The 23,419-nt window shown below is 37.3% G+C and overlaps 1 protein-coding gene across 1 annotated transcript in view; it reads left to right on the top strand.

Moving 5' to 3' along the window:
* Positions 1-23,419, top strand: part of LOC128503275 (protein GPR107-like) — a 50,811-nt gene that overhangs the window by 6,411 nt on the left and 20,981 nt on the right. The window lies entirely within an intron of this gene.

The following is a 23,419-nucleotide window of genomic DNA, read 5'->3' as shown; positions in this document are numbered from 1 at the left end:
GCGCTTACTGCGCATGTAGGGCTCCCTTTGAAATAAATCAACCTGCTTATATTTCCTAGGATGCTAAACTAAACTCTGCTGAATGCATGTGGATTTGTTTACCGCGATCCCCCCAGATGCCGCTGAGCACGTCAGCACCTCGACATCCCTGTCTGGGAATGCCAAACACACTGGCACCTGCCGCCTTTGCAGTGTTTAGTTTTTGGTGGAAAAGTATCGTTTAAGAGGGTTTTCGTAAATCACCTTGCGCGCATGTTGGCATGTTGCCTCCCGCAGTGGCCGGTTTCTTTATATAAGGAGACCCCATGCTGTCTGCACGCGTTATCAAGGCCTCTGCAGGAACTTTCCACTTAACCCATTTTAATTGTCTGCATTAAGGCAACTCGTAAGAATCGTTAGCCCCCTAGAGAGTCTCCTCTTTATTAGTGAAGATACATGATAAGCAATAAGACGTACTGATCCGTTTTACCACGTAGCAACCCAATTATCCGTCGCTTATTATTAGACATCACCTCGGACCCCTCTGTCTCCACGTTGCCTCCATCTGTGCCTCGAACTCGCCCGTCACACACGCGCTCACCCTTATCCGTGACTTCCCAGAAGTTTCTTGTACCCTTCCCCCCATCTCGTATTGAATACGAGCCCCTTTGTTTCATGACACGCGTGACCTCGCAGATAGAAGGTGCTTTGCGGCTCCTTATTGAAATGTAAATTGGGCACGGCGACTTTTTAATAGATTAGCCTCCGATAATACGTTACTGCCAGGGTTTTAAACGTACAGAAGGCTCCCATTAGTCCAGCTGGTGCTGTTTGTTTAGTCCAGCGTACCGCCAGTTCTTTCTTTTAAATCTCTTCTTGACCAGCCATATGTTGGGGGTCTCTAACAGTCCGTGACAATAGACACCCCTCGGTATTCCTTAATTCCCTTTCACCGCTGCGTTTTCTTGCAATGGAGTTAAAGCACTCAGGTATCCAGCGTTTTCTCGCTCCTGCCATGCATTCTGATCACGGACGCTAGCTTATATCTGTGCCTGCGCTGCCGCAGCACCGCGAGGACCTTCAATTCAGAAGTAATTATCTTGGAGATGGAATCGCAGCCCAAGCAGCAGAGATACCGCCAGCTGGTGGCACGATCCTCCACAGACGCCAGATCGGTAAATGAGATTATTGGCGATAGTTCTACATTCTCCGGAGCACGAGAAAATCCTAAAACCCCTTCTACGTTTATATCCGGTATATTAAAACAATATGTAGGGTTTCTTAAAAGGTAACGCACGGGACAAGTGCCTCGTCCAATCGATTAACGTAGGTTTCTAGCCTCGGGGGCCAGCTAGGAGCCCGCGTTTGGAATACTTCACAGTAGCGAGCGTTCAAGGTTAATGCTTTGACTCGGTACAATCAACGTGATTAGTAAAATTGCAGTAATTTATGCAAATACACCAAGACATTTAGTGGATAGAATCCAGAATTTCCACTAATTATAAAATGCACTGCTTACAATTAGAGGGCTGCGTGTAAGGGCCTTCCGCGCAGCGGTGATCGGTATCGTTTAACGGGTTAACGTTACCGAGCGGTTTATTTCTCCCTGGAGATACAATGTAACGTCATCGGTTTCCTGGTGTCGAGACAATCGGACGACAGCTAGGACTTGGTCGGCGACCAGAAAATGTCGGCCCCGTCGGCTTTAGATGCTTCAGTATCGCTGTCGCTTTAATTACTGCTATAGCTGTAAAGTGAGTGACGTCGGCAGCAGCGTGTCGTCGGATTCATGCAGTGGTTACATTTCATCATGGGATCATCAAAAGGGGTTTATTCGCTTAGGAGTTGGCGGCGTCTCCAGGTGAGTTGTGGTTTCAACACCCTAAATCCACTATGCATTATAAAGGGCCATTTCTGCTGGCCCCGGATCATGCGTAGTTCAATCAGGTGATTGATGAAACTGCAGCTCTCCTGCGAATGCTCTCTTTGATGGATAAACACCCCCCCCCATTTTCTTTTCTTCATTTTTTACACATGGGGAGGTACGACTATTAATCACACTGTCAGGACTATTCAAACTAAAGTGAGACAATTGGCACCTTTGCAGCAGACAAGTGGCCTCTTATGAGTTGAGCGGCTGTGAGTTTTGGGTGGCGGAGGACAGTGGGTGACGTTCCCCAGACTCCTTCACTTCGATCTTCTGTACAAGCCTCACCCCCCCCCCCATCACATCACAGCGTGGTCTGTTTGCCTGCGTTTGTAATTAATAATCTCCGTTTAGGTAGCTGCGCGGCTCCCTCGCATACCTCCGCGGCCCTCTGTCTATATAAGGGTCGGGGAAATACTCGGCCCATCTGGCCTGCTTGTTGATCTGGCCCCCGGGAACACGGTGTTTACGCACGTCAACCCAACACGCGCCGGCTTACATTGGCCCAAAACCGTCGCCAGAAGCTGTCGGCGCTGTGTGTAATCAAACCCTGCTTTTATATTATATATTCCGAGCCCGTCTGATGCCGCGGGGTTAACGGAGCGTTAGCGGGAGAATTATTTTTAGGATAGAACTCTGGATTCCTCCTGGGCTTCAATAAAAGTATCCTCTAGATTGTAAGCTTGCGAGCCGAGCCCTCTTTACCCTGATGCAGCTGGTCCTCTTAGTCTGTCCGAGCCTTCGAATGTACAGACTGTAAGAAAATAACAGTATTGGAGCAATATATTAGTTTACATAGTGCCCAAGTGTCCCTGTTTCCTCTGGCCAGTCCCTCTTTTCTTGGAGCTCAGAATGTTTGCTGTCTGTCTGTATACCCGACAAATCCCAGAACAAATTCAGCCTTTTTGTGTTCAGCAAAAAAAAGCTACGTTCTTTTTTTTTTTTTTTTTTTTTTTTTATTACATATAAAATTTGACCATTACAAACGTATAACAAAACATAATCTTCCATTTCTGTATCTCAAGGAATTGTACGAGAAAAGAGGATTTTATAAGCAAAGCAAATGAAATGAAACAGAAATTTAAGGAGAAAAACTATCCGGAGGAAATATTAAATAAGAGTCTTCTAGAAGTAGAAGCAGTAGACAGACAACTACTTCTGGACAATAAGAATAAGCCAAAAAAACATCTTCAGGAAAGGGATTTCAGTTTTTCATTTTGTACCCAGTATAACACCCAAGCGAATAAAATTAAAAAAATCATAAACAAACATTGGCACATCTTAAAAAATGATGAGGTCCTAGGCACACAACTACCGGATAGACCGCAGGTCATTTTTAAAAAAACAGGGTCATTAAAAACAATATTAGCCCCGAGTGTGCTACCAAAACATGTAGCAATGAAGAAACCTGGAACACTCATAGGCAGCAAACCGAATGGGTTCTATAAATGTGGCCACTGTAAAATGTGTGCTTTTTTACCTAAAAAAACCAATGAATTCACAGGTACAGCAACGGGTCAAACGTACATCATAAAGCATTTTATCAACTGTCAAACAAAAAATATAGTCTACCTATTGGAATGTGGTTGCGGTCTTCAATATGTGGGGAGGACAATAAGACCTATGAAGGAGAGGGTGCTAGAACACCTCGGGAATATAAGAAAAAATGATATAAAACATAGTGTCCCACGACACTGTAATAGATGTCCTAAATACTCAATAGAGTCCCTAAAAATTATGGGGATAGACTGGGTACCCCCAAATTGGAGAGGAGGCAACACTGTAGAGAATTTGTCCAAACGGGAGACCGAGTGGATTTTTAAATTGAAAACCTTTAAAAAAGGTGGCCTTAATATGGAACTAGACATATTCACGTATATGTGAGAACATATAAGGGATTACATATGGTTCCTATGGAAATATCTAAGTGGGAACATCCCATGTTCCATACATCATCTGTTTCTACTACATTGCACTTTTTTTATATATATCCCTACATTCACAGAGAAAATAGCAAGGCACCAGTCCACATATGTCAGTATAAATACTCTCATTGATTGATCTTTTGTCTTAAGAAATATACAGGACACATTTGTTTGCATATATATGGTTTATTATTTAAGAAAATATATATACATACTATCTGTTTACATCAATATCATTTGCTACTTTAGGGCAATATTGACCACACATTACCAACAGCATAGAGATCTATTGATCCGTTATTTATGAACAAATTGTATTCAGCATACTGTCCCCGATTCTCCACATTTTCATGTCCATTGCCCCTGAAAAAGAATAGACCATAACAGTAATACATACCACATGCAGTTGGTCCATATAGGTTTTCTTCTCTTTTTTACCTGTCTATATCGCTATTATATAGGGCGTTTTTTTTCATATATTTTTTTTTATATATTATATTTTTTATATATTACGTTTTTAAATATAATGTACGAAACTGAAGGCTATACCTTATTAGTCACCTTCCCTCTCTGCTCCTTTCTCTCCACATTATGCCCGTTCTTGATCACCAAATGCACAGTATGGGCGGCATCTATAGGCACCCACTATGCATATCAGATGTCCACTGAATGAGTACTTCGATCGGTTTATCCGATCGTTCACAAACGGAATTATTAACATATGTTTTTACTTACCTACCGATTATTTCTGGATCCCACGGAGCATCAGAAGAGTAGAAGACAGATGGGAAGATAACGCGACGGACGAGATGATGACGAGGAACGCACTGACGTCAGACGCCGGCAAAAAAAGATGGCGCCGCGCATAGTTTAAAAGGACCTCGCATCCACAACGAAGATTACTCCTGATGAAGCCACGGAACTGGCGAAACGCGTCGAGGATTTTACAGAGCTCTACTTATTCTTTTACCCAGACTTTTTATTTACTTTTAAAGCATCCCTTGGTGGATGTATGTGAATACTTTTTATTGTTTTGGCATGTTAGCCTTGAATAAATAGCTTTTACACTATACCAGAGAGTGGTTCTAGCCTGATTCAGCTTTTGGGACTTGGTCCCATGTACACAGAACATTGGAAGGCACCACAAGAGGAACAGAGGAAAAGACATCTGACGTGTAAGGGTTAAAAAACTCCCTCAAAAGTGTAAGTGCATTTTGGTATTTGCGTGTTACAAACAGTGCATGATAATACACCATTGGGGTCCCTATTTTTGTCTCTTTGCTCTTTTACATATATTCACTGCATATACATCCGGAAGACAGGATGGTCTATTGAAACCTGAATACAAGTGAACACTGTAAGTGCATTATATAGACTTACAGCGACAGCACTTGTGTTGAATATTACACAATTATATTTTTTCTTGTTTTTTCTTTCATTTTAAAACCGGTATACACGAGCGCCCCATAGCGTTCTTTTGTCCTTATTTTGAAACACCTGGAGAGTGTTTTCGTACGGGTTGCAGCCGAGTATCCGGGAATCATACATCATAAAGGGAAGTATTCTTTATTTTTTCTCTGTATACCCATTCCACACTGGTTTTCATCACTTTTTCTTTCACTTAACTTTGGTAAGTCCTTTGACAATATTAATTAATAAATAAGGTAATAGAAGATAAATAAATCTTAAGTAAATTTAACCAAATAAGTTCATATGTAATATTTATTAAAAAAATGATTTAATGCAATATACTAAGGTAATGTAATTATATCTTTGTATATTAATTAATTGATTAGTGCACTTCTATTTTCATCAAGATATTATAAATCAGGTTTTAGTGTAAATAGTAATAAATAAGTTAATAAGAATAAATATATAAATTAAATAAGTAAATAAATTATTATCAATAATATTAAATACGGATAACCAGAAGCAGGATACTAAGTGATGCTAAAACGTCATTATTAGGTGGCACTCTCGTTATTATTAAGATTAATCAGTCGATAATAGTATTAATGAGTAAATTTTTTCATCCATAAAATATATTATAAGTAATACTTAAATAAAAATAAATATTTATAAAGTGCTAAAGAATTTTAATATACTGCCACTTCATTGCTAATTGATAAATTTATTATATTTTGATTATTATAAATACTAATTAGTGCAAATAGACACAAGTAAGGTGCTAGAAGCATTTAGTGTACCACCTATAATAGTTAAGTGCAAATAAACAAGAATAGAAATAAACAAGTGTAAAGTGCTAAAGAAATATATGCAACCCTTGCTTTGTTATTCAATAAAGTCGTTATTAATAATATTAATAAGAATAAATAATAAATAAATCATTATTAATGAATAAATTACAAAATTAAGTATAAATTAAATAGATAAATAGCATTATAGTAAATAGTAGTTTAGTGGAAATATACTAACAAGTTTTAGTCTGCTGCCACTTCATTACTAAATGGTAATTTCATTAATATTTCCTCAGGGTTATTTTTTTTTTTTTTTTTTTTAATCATTGAGTAATAATAAAGTGCAAGTGAAAAAATAAAGTGCTTAAAGCATTTCATGTACCGCCACTCCACTATTATATATTACTTTCATTAATAATAAATTTGGACATTAATTATTATAAGTGAAGTTAAATGCAATAAACAAAATAAAGTGTCTAAAGCGTATAGTGTACCATAATTTGATTATTATATAATATTTTCATTATTAATAGTATTAATCAGTGATAAAATAGTCAATAAATAATTTCATCAAATAGATACATTATTATAAATATTAATTAAGTTCAAGTAAACAAGTATAAAGTGCTAATATTATTATAGGTAATAATTAAGTGCAAATAAGCAAATATAGAGTGCTACCGAGGTTTAGTGTGCTGCCACTTCATTATTTTGTAGTAAATTCATTGTTAATATAAACCTAAAGAACTTCTAATTTTCCCTGTGTGTTTCTAAAACATACATTTATAGTATAAATTGTGTAGAGCTACCGATATCGTACAGATTCTCTTAAATGGTTTAGAGTAGCGAGCATTTGAAGATCTACGTACATTTCAATTCATGATGTGTTAAATAATCAAATTCAATATAAAGTAGAAACCCTGAGGTGTTTCTAATACATACAGTTATAAAGAGAATGTATAGAACCGCAGTTGAAGTGGCAGTTCTCTTAATTTAAAGTGGTCATTGTTAATGAATAAGTTACAAAATTAAGTATAGATTAAATAGATAAATAGCATTATGGTAGATAATAGTTTAGTGCAGATATACTAACAAGTTTTAGTCTGCTGCCACTTCATTACTAAATGGTAAATTCATTAATATTTCCTCAGGGTTATTTATTTATTTTTTTTTTAATTATTGAGTAATAGTAAAGTGCAAGTGAAAAAAATAAAGTGCTTAAGGCATATCATATACCGCCACTCCACTATTATATATTACTTTCATTATTAATAAATTTGGACATTAATTATTATAAGTGAAGTTAAGTGGAATAAACAGGATAAAGTGTCTAAAGTGTATAGTGTACCATAATTTGATTATTATATAATATTTTCATTATTAATAATATTAATCAATGATAAAACAGTCAGTAAATGATTTCATCAAATAGATACATTGTTATAAATATTAATTAAATTCAAGTAAACAAATATAAAGTGCTAATATTGTTATAGATAATAATTAAGTGCAAATAAGCAAATATAAAGTGCTAACGAGGTTTAGTGTACTGCCACTTCATTATTTTGTGGTAAATTCATTGTTAATATAAACCTAAAAAACTTCTAGTTTTCCCTATGTGTTTCTAAAACATACATTTATAGTATAAATTGTGCAAAGCTACCGATATCATACAGATTCTCTTAAATAGTTTGGAGTATACAGATACACATCATTTTAAAGTGACTTTAAGTGACTTAAAGTGTCCAAAAAGAGAAGAAAAAAAGAAAGAAAAAAGAAAAAAAAAAAAAAATATATATATATATATATAATAAAAATAAATATTATAAATAGTTTAAATAAATATAAATAAATATATCTACGTGGAATTCAATTCATAATATATCAGCTAGTCAAAATCAATATCAGATTAGAAAGCTCAGGTTTTTCCAAATGTGTTCCTATTACGTGCAATTATAGGTAAAAATGTGCAAATCGGCAAATAATGTAGCAGTTCTCTTAATTTAAAGTGACTAACGTCCTAAATTCAAAAAAAAAAAAAAAAAAAAAAAAAAATTAAATAGAAAGATAAATAAATTAAATAAATAATTATCTATAAAAAGTTCAATTCATAATGGAATAGCTGCCGTCATCGTCCCTCCAAGGTATTTTTCTTTTGGGAAAATGTAGATATAAAATCTTCAAGTTCTGGAGGTTTATTAAATACTAGCGTTTCTCCCTCGTTATTTATAATCAGCTTAAGGGGTGATCCCCATTTATATTTGATGTTCAGGTCGCGGAGTTTCTTAGTGCCCTCATAAAATTGGCTTCTAAATTTTCGTGTTGCAATTGAAAAATCAGGGAGAAGTTTCAGGGCTTTATATTGCACACTTTGTGCAGAATTTTTATTAAATTGTGTGATAAAGAGATTCTTGATATATAGATTGTTGAAACGGACTATTACATCCCTTGGGGTGCTGATGACCAGGTCTTTTGGTTTAGGAAGTCTATGAAAGTTTTCCAACAAGAAATGACTTAGACTGTCTTCTTTAATAAAAGTTGATAGAAGATCCTGTAAGTATTTCTCCAAGTTAGTGATTTCTTCAGGTATCCCCCGTATCCGCAAATTTTTCCGTCTAGATCTATCTTCCAAAAGTGTTAGTTTCATTTCTATAGCTTGATAATTGGATCTAAGATCACTATTCTCCATTCTAAGGTTCTCTAATTCGTCCTGCAGTGCCTGGATTAAGTTTGATTGTGAGATAAGTTTTTCTGAAATTGATGCAATATCTTGTTTCAAAGAGATTGTATTAGTTTTCATCTCAATAGTAAGTTTAGAGTATAAATCACTTATATTGTTGATCTTGATTGGATTAATTAATTCAGTTTGTGGGAGTTCAGAATAGGTGTCAAGAGAGGAGTCAACTGATATGTCCGGGGAGTCTTTTGAGGGATGTTTGGATATAGGTGTAGTGAGAGTCGATTTGGGAGAATAATATGTAGTTAGAACTTTAGATTTTTCATGACTCAATCTTCTGTCCTTTTCTCTATCTCTTTCTCTGTCTTTGTCTTTATCTTTTTTTGGTGGCATCTTAGTGCTTTAATTATAGATATTCTGAAGCCGTTTGTAGCCGTTGGTTTCTTATATGGTGTTTCTCCTCTATTTTTTTTTTTTTTTGTTTTCTCCCTTTTTTTTTTCCTTTTATTCACTTTTTATCTCCTTTCTTTCCTTAACTTCTTAGCACCCTCCTCGTATATTCCTTAGTCTCCTAAGATTTATACCTCTTGTCTTTTATTTAATTTGTTTCACTTTAATTCATATTATTTCATATTAATTCCGAGAATATTTCAAAATGATAAAAAATTTGCAACAGTTCAATGAAAACAGAGTGTTCTATGATGAGCAGTGATGAACAGTGAAATTTCCAGGGGCCTCGTAAATTTAAGCCTCCGGATAATTGTAGGTATATATATCTCCAGGTAATGGCGTAGTGCAGTGTGTTAGTAGTGCAATATATTAATACTTCCAAAAGTTTCTTTGGATCTCAGCTAATAATAATATATATAGTATATAATATATATATATATTAGAGACGTCACTTATCTTGCATTGAGAGCCGGACGGTGCAGAGCAGAGTTAAGTCGTGGTTATAATCGTGTTCGAGGAGTATATCCGTATATCTCTGCATCAAAGTCTCCTGTTCAGCATTAAAACGCCATATGAGCATATGAGCTGCTCCTTTCGTCCAGGCAGATAGCGATATGCGCCGAGTTGTAAAGGTTATAAGGGTAAATAAACGCCAAATACCGGGTTGTTCCTCCAGGCTAGGTCCACTGTTTTGAAACCGTCCGCTCTCCTGAGGCAGTTCTGAGACTCAGAAGCGCTAGATTTCCATTTCCATTTTGGCAGCTACACCATTTACCCGGGAAAACCGAGCGTCTTCATGCGTCTCCAGCGGTCGGCACCAGCCGCAGGCGTATTACACAGCACGCATAACGCAACGCAACGCGTGCAGCGTTCTACGTCACAACCATCATACCCGGAAATGGTCAGCAGTCTTTCCATGTGATCACAAATTAGTTTTCAACAACTTTGGGAATGTACTTTTTTTTTTTTTTTACAATCTTCTTCATGCAGATGTTAAACAAGTATAAATGTAATTGTCTCCAGCAGGGATTATTCAATATATTATCTGAAATACAAAAAAATAAGAGGAAATATTCCTAACGTATAAAATTCATGAAAAATAAATATTGTTTTATATAAAAGAGTAACTTCCAGCTAACACTTAGTAATCAAAGCACATTCTAAATTATAGTTTATACCTGAATATGTATCACTCCTGTTACTGTCTGCACATAATACGTATTCTTCTACCTAGTCTTTGACTTTTGCAAGTGCCAAAGCGTTAATTGTCAACCATTCATTTGCAACTGAATATGTTGTTGTGGTTCATTATCAGAATCATCTAGCCTTTACCTTTAACAATAGGACAAGCCTTGCTTGCCATATGCTGAATATTCATAGTGGATATTTTAGAAATGAATAGTGAATTCCGAAACATAATTATTTGCTATTTACGGCAGTGTTTTGGGGATTTTCTGTATTCTAATTTCCGTATGTGAAAAAAGAAAAAAACTGCTGGGTGTTATTTGGGAATTGTGTCATCTTAAAACCATTATGGGTGAAACCTTCACTTATCTTTAGTGTCTGCAGAAGGCAAAAATTCTGTGTGCTTTCCATGCTCCCCATTAAAGCAACCCTTCAACAAAGAAATTGTGTCATTAAAGAAAATATTCAATGATTTATATTTTATATTACCTCTTCTCACACACAACCTGGACACTATCATAATACATTATACTTAGAAAGTTCTTCAATGTTCAGTTCTTCATTGAGCTGTATGGGGCACCACACTTTAAACAAGAGGTACATACTGACAATTTGGTAAAATTGCATTACTATGGAAAGCCCATCTTCCGTTGTATATTATGTCCCTAACGGCCCCTCGTAATATAGCTTAGTGGTCCAAGATGAGATGGAGTATTTAGTTGAAATTACCGTATTTGCTCAATTATTAGATGATCCTGATTATAAGACAATCCCTCAAAAATTTAATATTAATTTAGAAAAAAAGAAAAAGCCTGAAAGACTACCCTATAAGAAAAAAGTTTTACTAGTAAAACAATTTTTTCATATTTAATAAAAACTGATTGAGAAAAATGAATTTTTTGTTTTTATTTCCTTTTAGTTGCCAACCTGTACCCCTGTTATGCACATCTGCCCCCCGGCTTGCTACTCTGCCCCCCAGATATGCCTTATTCCCCCTATATGCCCCCCCGACTTACCGATGCATCCCTTGACTTGTCCCCCATGCTCCAGACTCCCTGGTGTCAAGTGGGGGCAGCCTTCCCTTGCGGGACACGGCTAGGACTGCACACTGACGTCGGTGGCGGTCCCACTGACGTTGGGGGCGGTCCCACTGACGTTGGGGGAGTTCCCGCTGATGTCAGTGGGCGGTCCCACTGACGTCGTGGGGAAACACCCCCATGTAAAGGAAAAAATGGGCGGGGCGTGTCAGGACCCCGCTCCCGGTCTTGACCCGGAGGAGCAGCGCTCACCCGGCAATCTCCCAGGTATGCTCTGTCACAGAAGCCCCAGTGTCGGGTAGCAGCTGAGGTTGTTTGCACGCATTGCGCAGACTTTACCAGCTGCTAGAAGCATTTGCTTTTAAAAAAAATCTCTTATAATGAAGCAAATACGGTAATACCTTTTTTTGAGGCAACATAGAAAATATGACTCTACTTTCTCTGTCTATGAGAATAGGTAGTAAGCCCTAACATATAAGATTCTTAAGAACTAGTTAGAGGCCCCATGAATATCTGTCTGTCTATCCATCTAATGTATATACACACATATATGCCATCAGACACACTGGCCAAACGCCTGGTGGGACGGTGGCCACCAGCACCACACACTCACTCGAGCTTCAGTCTGAGGCTAGCAGCTGTCCAGCCGTCAGTCTATCCAGCCGTCAGCCTAGGACATATTATTATATATTATATAATATATTTTATAACACCTATTCTTTGGGAAGGTGTTAATATTCTTATTGGGCTTCTTAGCCTGTTCGATTGCTGTATTTTCCTAATTGTAAGTCCTTGTATGCTGTATATATATATATATATATATATATATAATTCTTGATTTTGACATTATATTTGATATAGCTTAAATATTACGCATAAGAGCCTGGAAAACAGCATTTATTTAAATCAGTGGTTTCCATCCACAGCAGCGCCTTGAAAGACATGCTGGCTCACACCTGACAGGGTTGTCGTACTGAATTCTGTTCAGGCAATGCTAAGCAGCTGTTGTATGTCCCAAATCAAACTGGCTTCTGAGAAGGTGAGCAGATAGATTCTGTCACCAGAAGCGTTCTCTGACTCCTTAGATTTAAGGAGGCTGATTATCTTATTTCAAGAGAGTAAAATGTCACCTCTCAACCTAGTGGTATACAACAAGTACCGGTAGATCTAAATCACATCCATTCTTTTTTGCTTGGATGGAAACTAAAATAAATTTAGAAGTTCTAACAAAGAGCTGAGCAAGCTGTCTTTCTGTATATGAGAATTATTACATCAGATAAATCTTGGCTACAGGAATTAGAAAAAAAACACTAGTGAACAAACCAGGAGACATTTTTTTCAGTTGAGAAAAGACAACTTGGAATACGACCAATAATTCTAATAGCGAGACCTGAGTAATGAAAAGTAAATATAATTTTACAGTATATATAGATCAATAATCATATATACAAGTGTCCTCTTGAGACAGAGATTTGTCTTTTGAAGTCTCCTGTACTTTTAACAAGTCTTCTGGATTTTTTTTTACTTTAAATAAATGCATAATTAGAAAATATTTTGTTGTGCCTAGTACAGCACTAATATTTTTCTTCATTCACTCACTAGCATATTTTTTCATTGCTTTTTAGCCATAAAAACCCCTAAAAGATCCGGTTCTCCTGTAGGCCGGAGAATGAAGGAGGAGGTTTCCACCGCGGCCCTAATACTTTGGATCATCATCACAACCTTTCCATGATAAGTGGAAGAACAAGATACCTTAGGCTTCTAGAAAGCAAAACTGCAATGATATGTATCTCAGTCCTGCAAGACTTTCATCAAAAGCAACCCAGTCCCGTACCTGAGGACCCTACATGACACAGAAATCAAGTCTCTGAAATGATGGAACTGTTCTTTACTTTTTTACAAGTCTTTATGTTAAATGTAACATCCTGGCTCCTCTTCCATTTTGTCTGCAGAGATTCTTGCTGCCACCTGGAATCCACCACATGGTTTACCATCTAGAGACAAACCTCAGAATCTGATTAATCTGATAAAAGAGTTATCTCCCCAACAGGCCCTTTCAGCAAATAGGCGTCTTTCTCTGTTAATGCTGCCGCTGTCCCCCAAGACCCCCCAAGAGCTGTAGCCTAGTCTGGAAGTAGAGGCACAATGGAGGTTGTGCTGTAATGAAGATCTGTATGCTTCATTTTGTTTTCTACCACAGCATGATGAAGAGAGACCCCAAGCTTGATGAAGGAAGCCGGTATAATGGATCCAATAAACAGTGCTACCATAAGCAGGGTCCTCCCGGTGTTTGCATTTACAAAGACAGAACAAATGGGATTTCCTGCCCCCCCCCAGGTCTTTTCACAACATTGAGTATAACAACACAGGTTTTCTAAAGTGTCATTTTTTTCCAAGGGGAATTTAATAATGGTATCAATTTTTTTAAAAAAAGGTTTTAACCCCTTAACGACAATTGCCGGTCCTGGCACGACACGGAAAAGCATGTGCTTTACGACAATTGACGTGCCAGGACCGGCACGTCTTTAAACGGGTGCAGAAAGCGATCTACTTTCGCTTTCTGCACCCAAAAAGCATTGCTGAATGCCTCGACCTCGAGGCATTCAGCAACGCCGCGATCGGCGGCCCCTCTCTGGCCCCTCCACGGGGCGTCAACATCCGCCATACTTTGTATGGCGGCGGACGCCCGTTTTAAAAGCGTTTAGGAGGCGATCAACGATCGCCTCCTAAACTTAAATGGTGTCGCTGGAATGCCTCGATCAGGAGGCATCCAGCAACACCAAACACTTACCTTTCGGTGGGCTGTGACCGCTCCGGAGAGCGGTCACAGCCGCAGCTGCCGGTGATCTTTGCCATCAAGGAAGATGGCCGCCGCCCTGCAACAGAAACAAACAAGTTTCAAAGCTCGCTAGACGGTCTCCAGACCATCTAGAGAACTCTGGCTCCACTTGCAGGTTGAATACAGGTACTGCATTCACCATGCAAGTCAATGGAGCCCAGCCTTCTAATCACATTGTGATTAGTAAAAAAATAAAAAAAAAAAAAATAAAATTAATAATTAGAAAAAAATAGTAAAAAAACAGTAAAATGTAAAAATCATTTCCCACTGATGTCACTATCAGGGGAACCTCCAAGTTGAAAAAAATGTTTAAAAATTTTTTTAAAAAAGGCAAAAAAATATAAAATATATATATAAAAAATATATTTTTGTGAGCAAGTCCTAAAATAAGCATATTAGCTTAAAACAATTCTCGCATGGAAAGAGTTAAAATACTGGCATATTAAATGCCCGTGGGGTGTCTACTTTTAAAAAAGGTATGATTTGATGGGGTAAATTGAATTGGCCGGGTTCAACAAGGTCCCAATTAACACCGGGGGAAGGATGGCCACACATCTAATTTCCAATTAGAAAAATGCACACGTACCAAATGTGGCCTTTTAGTTCCCCCCAAAAATGACAAACCCATGCATGTGGGGTATCACTGTACTCAGGAGATGTTGCTGAACACATATTGGGGTGTCGTGTGACAGCGGCATATACCAGGAGCTGTAAATTCATGCATAAAGTAGGTGTGTGTGGGAAAAATACACACACAAAAATACTACTGCAAACTTTGAAAAAATGCTGGTGGTAAAATGTGTGCATGCAAAGAGTTAAAATACCAGCATTTAAAATACCCTGGGGTGTCTAGTTTTCAAAAATATATGGTTTTGTTGGGCACACTGAAATGACCCGGCTCAAAGATGTACCAAATAGGGCATGGGCAGTGGATCCCCAAATGCCAAAGTTCAACATTGAAAAATGCGCATGCCCCAAATGTGGCCCTTTTGTCCCCAAACAGCCAGGCAAAATCATTCATGTGGGGTATCACTGCGCTCAGGAGATGTTGCTGAACACATATTGGGTTGTTTTGTGATAGTGACATAAACGAGAACATTTTAATTCATACCTGAAGTAAAATGTGTGTGGCAAAACAAATGCAAAAAAATGACTACCACAAAGTTTGACAAAGACTGGTGGTAGATATGGTGCATGGAAAGAGTTAAAATACTAGCATTTGAAATACCCTGGGGTGTCTAGTTTTCAAAAATATATGACTTGATGGGGTAAATTGCATTGGCCGGGTTCAAAGATACCCGAAATGGCACATGGGGGAAGAATGATCAGATTTGGAAAAAATGGCTTTGAAATAGCAAAACGCTACCTGTACTTATTGCCCCATAATGGGTAGAAAAAAGCAAAAAAACATAAAAACATTGGGTATTTCTAAACTCAGGACAAATAGTAGAATCTATTTAGCAGGTTTTTTCATTACCTTTTATAGATGAGTAAAAGATTTTTCAACTAAAAGTTAGAAACAGTCATTTTTTTCTAAGTTTTTCACCATATTTTATACTTTTTTTAATAGTAAATAATAAGATACAATCAAAACAATGTCATCTAAAGAAAGCCCTTCTTGTCCTGAAAAAAACAATATCTAATGTGTGTGGGTTCAGTAAACGGGAAAGAAGAAAATTACAGCTAAACACAAGCAGCGCAGAAATGTTAAAAAGGCCATTGTCACGAAGGGTACAAAAAGTAAAATCAGCCTTTGTCACGAAGGGGTTAAAAAGATAGTGTAATTTTCTGTTTTATTGTGTTTTCACAAAATACACATGTTTATGTAAGTGTTAGCATCTGTTATCTGTTTTGTAGTAAATAGTAGAATATATCAACCTTAAAGGGACACTCCAGTGTCAAACAAATAAGAAGTCTGCCCTTTTGTGTGGGGGCAATTCTAGGCCAAACCCATCTCTTGCAAGCAAAACTATGGACCTTGCCATATGCTTGCAAGGGGAAAATGTTCATTTAAAAGGGACCCTCTTACTAATTACAGTGAGTGGGGAAAGGTGCTTCATTAGCATTGCCATAAAGATTCAACGTAGGTTGGTGTGACTGAAATATCATGGCTGCTTCCAATGGCGGCCTCCAGAGCGGCAGACAAAGAAAGCAGAAGAATGTGCAACAAAACCTAGTTATTTTCAGTACTTGCTTAAATTACTGTATACAACACTGTTCACAAAAGAGGGCTATTCACTAAATGGATGGTTCACAGGAGAAGCGGTTTCAAGTCCGTGTTTTGACTATACATTATGAAGGTCCAACCCCAGTGAGCTTTTGTTGCAGGAACAGGCTGGCCTTTTATAATGTATATTTATACTTGCCCTTGCTGGCCCTTCATAATCAATATTGAGGGTGTTGAAACCACAACCCTCCTGCCAACTCTCCTTTTAGTAAATAAACCCATTGAAGCTTGTATTCATGAGACTTCCCCAATAAGAACTGAGTGAGGTGCTGTATTGACTCAATTGAATAGATGTCTATCGCTCATAAACACTCCCATGCCAAAACTCTTAACAGCAACACAATCACTTTTTGCAGTACAGATTCCATTGGGTTGACCCTTCATAATGTATAATGAAATCACTAAGTTGAAAACATAGGTTGCTTGAAAATTTGCAGTTGCACACATACAAATTTTCCACCCGACTTAACAAGCCCGACTTAGACTTGACTTCTATCACCTTTGGCACCTCAGCAAATGTTTAAAAATCATATTCCCAGGTTTAATAAACATTATTACTGGCTGGAGAATACTTTATCATCCTCTAGTGCTACAAATGATGCAGTCTCCTATGGGGTGCTACATACTTTGTTAATGGTCCATCTGTGGAATACGGTAATGTGACTGACGTCGGTGAACTCTCATAAAGACCAGAGTCCTATAAAAAATATCCGTTTTGCTTTTGATCAGGAGCATACAGTAATATGAAATCTATCCACCTATGTACAGACATGAATTTGCCATATGGCTTGACACTAAGTGGGAGACTCGGATGAGAGGTTTATCAAAGAACATTTTTGCTTTTAAAGTCTTGAGGTATTCTTAGTCTAATTTGTTTTCATAGTGAGCACCCATCATGTTCACGGTTCCACGAGTAGCTCACAATGCAGCAGAAACAAGCCATATTCAGTGCACATTCATTTTTTGGGTCAAGAGGACTTGATCAAAGGTTATTGGTCACGGGCACTAAGGGACAGTTTTGGTTTTAAACGCAAAGATGGGACAAATTGGACCTGATTGTAGATGAGTTGTTACCCACATGAACACCATTGACATTCTTTACCTCATGTATCAGTTGGTCTGTCTGTCAGTTATAGTTTTGAATGTATGTACTGCGAGAAGCGCTGTGTAAACTGTTGGCGCTATATAAATAAAATATAATATTAATAACAATAGCCCAGATCCACTATTGTCCAATATGACGTTTTCTCACCCTTTGATTTTTAATGATTTGCCAAAATAATGTTTTATTTGAAACTCCAAAAATCTAAATGCATTCCATCCTGACAAAACACTAAAAACAAACAGGCACGCTGTAGAATGATAAATAAATAAATAAAATAGTGCTATGTATACACAACTGAGTAATTCACGAAGGCTTTGTATATATATATGTATGTACCTTATATAGCTCCTACCGAAGAGCTATATGCATGCATTTCTATATACCCATTGTATGTTGAAGCGTTGTTTTGACTCTACAACTTCTTTCATTTCCCCCAGGCGGGTGTTCTTTTTGAATGAATGACGTTTCTGCTTACTGTACCAATCACAAGCAAAAAGCGCGATTAATATTCATGAGACCCATACCCAATGACCGGGCTGGGAGGTTGTTTTAAACGGGAGTGTGTTCCAGCCAATCAGAGTCGCTCTCGTAGTAAGCTAGCGCGAGGTTGCGAGCCAGGCTTAGTTGTGAGCGGCGTGCGCAGGGCTCCACACTAGCGAACAATACAGGTAGGTCCAGCATCCTCTCTGTGGCTCTCCTGCGCCCCAAACTTTCCGTGCCTTCTCACCTGCCTAACATCACACCTTCCCCCTCCATCACCTCCGCCGCCGCACCTTCTGGGTCACCTTCCTCCTTTTCCTAACTTTTAACCCTCTTCTTGCCGTTTTCTGTCTTGCCTTAATTATCTATGATTATTTTTACCGTATCGTCACTTGTTATATTGTGTGTGTATTTTTTGTTATGATTATATATTTTTATTTCCCGTTTAAATATTGTATATATGGATGGGGAAATGTGTTAAAAATTAACCTTTGCCCTGCCAAGGGTGCTGGCAATGCGGTGGCAAAACAAAGACCTACCAACCCCCATGCCAGGGATCTCTTCTTTTTTGTGTCCTTTAATCTTTTTATTTCTTGGCTATTGTATTTGCGATGCTTTTGTTCGAAATGTTTTTCTGTGTTTCTAATTGTATTTTGGCCGTTTGGGGTTAAATTGAGCGGCGTCCCATTGGCACCCATTGTTGGGTGCTAGCTGGCACCCCTGGCTGGGTGGCTGCATTGCAATGTCTCTGCATTAACATGGCTGTCCCTGTCATCCTCTGCCTTGTTGTTTCCCTGTCTTGAGAGGAAGACGACGGTGGGAGGGAGGAGGGGGGAGAGGTCACCCTTCTATCCCCACCAAAGCCCCTCTAATTGCCCCGTTTCTGGGGACATACTAAAACGAATGACAAAATGGAATGCCCATAGACTTTAATGGGGAGGAATGCCCATAGAATATAATGGGGAGGAATGCCCATAGACTATAATGGAAGGGAAAAGAATCATTGATTTTGAAATAAAAGCTTAAGAAATAGCATTTAGATCTTTGGCACACATACTCCCCTAGCACACACATGTGATCTAAAACTCAGATTACGTTGGATTATAGCTGTTTTCTATGGAATGACAGGTGAATGACAGTATTGATGGAATGCCCATAGGATATAATAGGAGAAAAATCAAACCTTTTTTTCAGACAAAACCCTCTGAAAAATCATATAGATCTTTGGCACACATACTCCCCTAGTACAGAGACGGGATCTAAAACTCATATTAAGTGGGTTTATAGCTGTTTTCTATGGAATGACAGGTGAATGACGGTGTTGATGGAATGCCCATAGGATATAATGGGAGAAAAATCAAACCTGTTTTTCAGACAAAACCCTCTGAAATATCATATAGATCTTTGGCACATATACTCCCTTAGTACAGAGACAGGATCTAAAACTCATATTATTTGGGATTATAGCTGTTTTCTATGGAATGACAGGAGAATGACAGTTTTGAGGGAATGCCCATAGGATATAATGGGAGAAAAATTAAACTTGTTTTTTAGAGAAAACCCTCTGACATATCATATAGATCATTGTCATGTATACTCCCCTAGTACAGTTATAGGTTCCAAACCTCATATTAAGTGGAATTATAGCTGTGTTCTATGGAATGACAGTTGAATGACAGTATTGATGGAATGCCCATAGGATATAATGGGAGAAAAATCAAACTTGTTTTTTGAGAAAACCCTCTGACATATCATATAGATCTTTGTCATGTATACTCCCCTAGTACAGTAATAGGTTCCAAACCTCATATTAAGTGGAATTATAGCTGTGTTCTATGGAATGACAGGTGAATGACAGTATTGATAGAATGCCCATAGGATATAACGGAAGAAAATTCAAACCTTTTTTTCAGACAAAACCCTCTGAAAAATCATATAGATCTTTGTCATGTATACTCTCCTAGTACAGATACATGATCTAAAACTCATATTAAGTGGGTTTATATCTGTTTTCTATGGAATGACAGGTGAATGACAGTATTGATGGAATGCCCATAGGATATAATAGGAGAAAAATCAAACCTGTTTTTCAGACAAAACCCTCTGAAAAATCATATAGATCTTTGGCACACATACTCTCCTAGTACAGGTATAGGTTCTAAAACTCATATTATGTGGGATTATAGCTGTGTTCTATGGAATGACAGGTGAATGACAGTATTGATGGAATGCCCATAGGATATAATAGGAGAAAAATCAAACCTGTTTTTCAGACAAAACCCTCTGAAAAATCATATAGATCTTTGGCACACATACTCTCCTAGTACAGGTATAGGTTCTAAAACTCATATTATGTGGGATTATAGCTGTGTTCTATGGAATGACAGGTGAATGACAGTATTGATGGAATGCCCATAGGATATAATGGGAGAAAAATCAAACCTTTTTTTCAGACAAAACCCTCTGAAAAATCATATAGATCTTTGGCACACATACTCTCCTAGTACAGGTATAGGTTCTAAAACTCATATTACGTTGGATTATAGCTGTGTTCTATGGAATGACAGGTGAATGGCAGTATTGATGGAATGCCCATAGGATATAATGGGAGAAAAATCAAACTTGTTTTTTAGAGAAAACCCTCTGACATATCATATAGATCTTTGTCATGTATACTCCCCTAGTACAGTTATAGGTTCCAAACCTCATATTAAGTGGAATTATAGCTGTGTTCTATGGAATGACAGGTGAATGACAGTATTGATGGAATGCCCATAGGATATAACGGGAGAAAAATCAAACCTTTTTTTCAGACAAAACCCTCTGAAAAATCATATAGATCTTTGGCATATATACTCTCCTAGTACAGATACATGATCTAAAACTCATATTAAGTGGGTTTATAGCTGTTTTCTATGGAATGACAGGTGAATGACAGTATTGATGGAATGCCCATAGGATATAATGGGAGAAAAATCAAACCTGTTTTTCAGACAAAACCCTCTGAAATATCATATAGATCGTTGGCACATATACTCCTCTAGTACAGAGACAAGATCTAAAACTCATATTAAGTGGGATTATAGCTGTGTTCTATGGAATGACAGGTGAATGACAGTATTGATGGAATGCCCATAGGATATAATAGGAGAAAAATCAAACCTGTTTTTCAGACAAAACCCTCTGAAAAATCATATAGATCTTTGGCACACATACTCTCCTAGTACAGGTATAGGTTCTAAAACTCATATTATGTGGGATTATAGCTGTGTTCTATGGAATGACAGGTGAATGACAGTATTGATGGAATGCCCATAGGATATAATGGGAGACAAATTAAACTTGTTTTTTAGAGAAAACCCTCTGACATATCATATAGATCTTTGTCATGTATGTAAAAGGTTTGATTTTTCTCCCATTATATCCTATGGGCTTATACTCCTCTAGTACAGAGACAGGATCTAAAACTCATATTATGTGGGATTATAGCTGTTTTCTATGGAATGACAGGTGAATGACAGTTGTGAGTGAATGCCCATAGGATATAATGGGATAAAAATTAAATTTGTTTTTTAGAGAAAACCCTCTGACATATCATATAGATCTTTGTCATGTATACTCCCCTAGTACAGAGACAGGATCTAAAACTCATATTATGTGGGAATATAGCTGTTTTCTATGGAATGACAGGAGAATGACAGTTTTGAGGGAATGCCCATAGGATATAATGGGAGAAAAATTAAACTTGTTTTTTAGAGAAAACCCTCTGACATATCATATAGATCTTTGTCATGTATACTCCTCTAGTACAGTTATAGGTTCTAAACCTCATATTAAGTGGAATTATAGCTGTTTTCTATGGAATGACAGGTGAATGACGGTATTGATGGAATGCCCATAGGATATAATGGGAGAAAAATCATACTTGTTTTTTAGAGAAAACCCTCTGACATATCATTTAGATCTTTGTCATGTATACTCCTCTAGTACAGTTATAGGTTCCAAACCTCATATTAAGTGGAATTATAGCTGTTTTCTATGGAATGACAGGTGAATGACAGTAGTGATGGAATGCCCATAGGATATAATGGGAGAAAAATCAAACCTGTTTTTCAGACAAAACCCTCTGAAATATCATATCGATCTTTGGCACACATACTCCTCTAGTACAGAGACAGGATCTAAAACTCATATTATGTGGAATTATAGCTGTTTTCTATGGAATGACAGGTGAATGACAGTAGTGATGGAATGCCCATAGGATATAATGGGAGAAAAATCAAACCTGTTTTTCAGACAAAACCCTCTGAAATATCATATCGATCTTTGGCACACATACTCCTCTAGTACAGTTATAGGTTCTAAACTTCATATTAAGTGGAATTATAGCTGTTTTCTATGGAATGACAGGTGAATGACAGTATTGATGGAATGCCCATAGGATATAATGGGAGAAAAATGTAACTTGTTTTTTAGAGAAAACCCTCTGACATATCATATAGATCTTTGTCATGTATACTCCCCTAGTACAGAGACAGGATCTAAAACTCATATTATGTGGGATTATAGCTGTTTTCTATGGAATGACAGGTGAATGACAGTTTTGAGTGAATGCCCATAGGATATAATGGGAGAAAAATCAAACTTGTTTTTTAGAGCAAACCCTCTGAAATATTATATAGATCTTTGGCACATATACTCCCCTAGTACAGTTATAGGTTCCAAACCTCATATTAAGTGGAATTATAGCTGTTTTCTATGGAATGACAGGTGAATGCCGGTATTGAGGGAATGCCCATAGGATATAATGGGAGAAAAATGTAACTTGTTTTTTAGAGAAAACCCTCTGACATATCATATAGATCTTTGTCATGTATACTCCCCTGGTACAGTTATATGTTCCAAACCTCATATTAAGTGGAATTATAGCTGTATTCTATGGAATGACAGGTGAATGGCAGTATTGATGGAATGCCCATAGGATATAATGGGAGAAAAATCAAACCTGTTTTTCAGACAAAACCCTCTGAAAAATCATATAGATCTTTGGCATATATACTCTCCTAGTACAGATACATGATCTAAAACTCATATTAAGTGGGTTTATAGCTGTTTTCTATGGAATGACAGGTGAATGACAGTATTGATGGAATGCCCATAGGATATATTGGGAGAAAAATCAAACCTGTTTTTCAGACAAAACCCTCAGACATATCATATAGATCTTTTTCATGTATACTCCCCTAGTACAGTTATAGGTTCCAAACCTCATATTAAGTGGAATTATAGCTGTTTTCTATGGAATGACAGGTGAATGACAGTTTTGAGTGAATGCCCATAGGATATAATGGGAGAAAAATTAAACCTGTTTTTCAGACAAAACACTCTGA

Source organism: Spea bombifrons, chromosome 8 (genome assembly GCF_027358695.1).
Source record: "Spea bombifrons isolate aSpeBom1 chromosome 8, aSpeBom1.2.pri, whole genome shotgun sequence".
Classification (NCBI taxonomy): domain Eukaryota; kingdom Metazoa; phylum Chordata; class Amphibia; order Anura; family Pelobatidae; genus Spea; species Spea bombifrons.
This window is presented reverse-complemented; position numbering and strand designations above follow the sequence as displayed.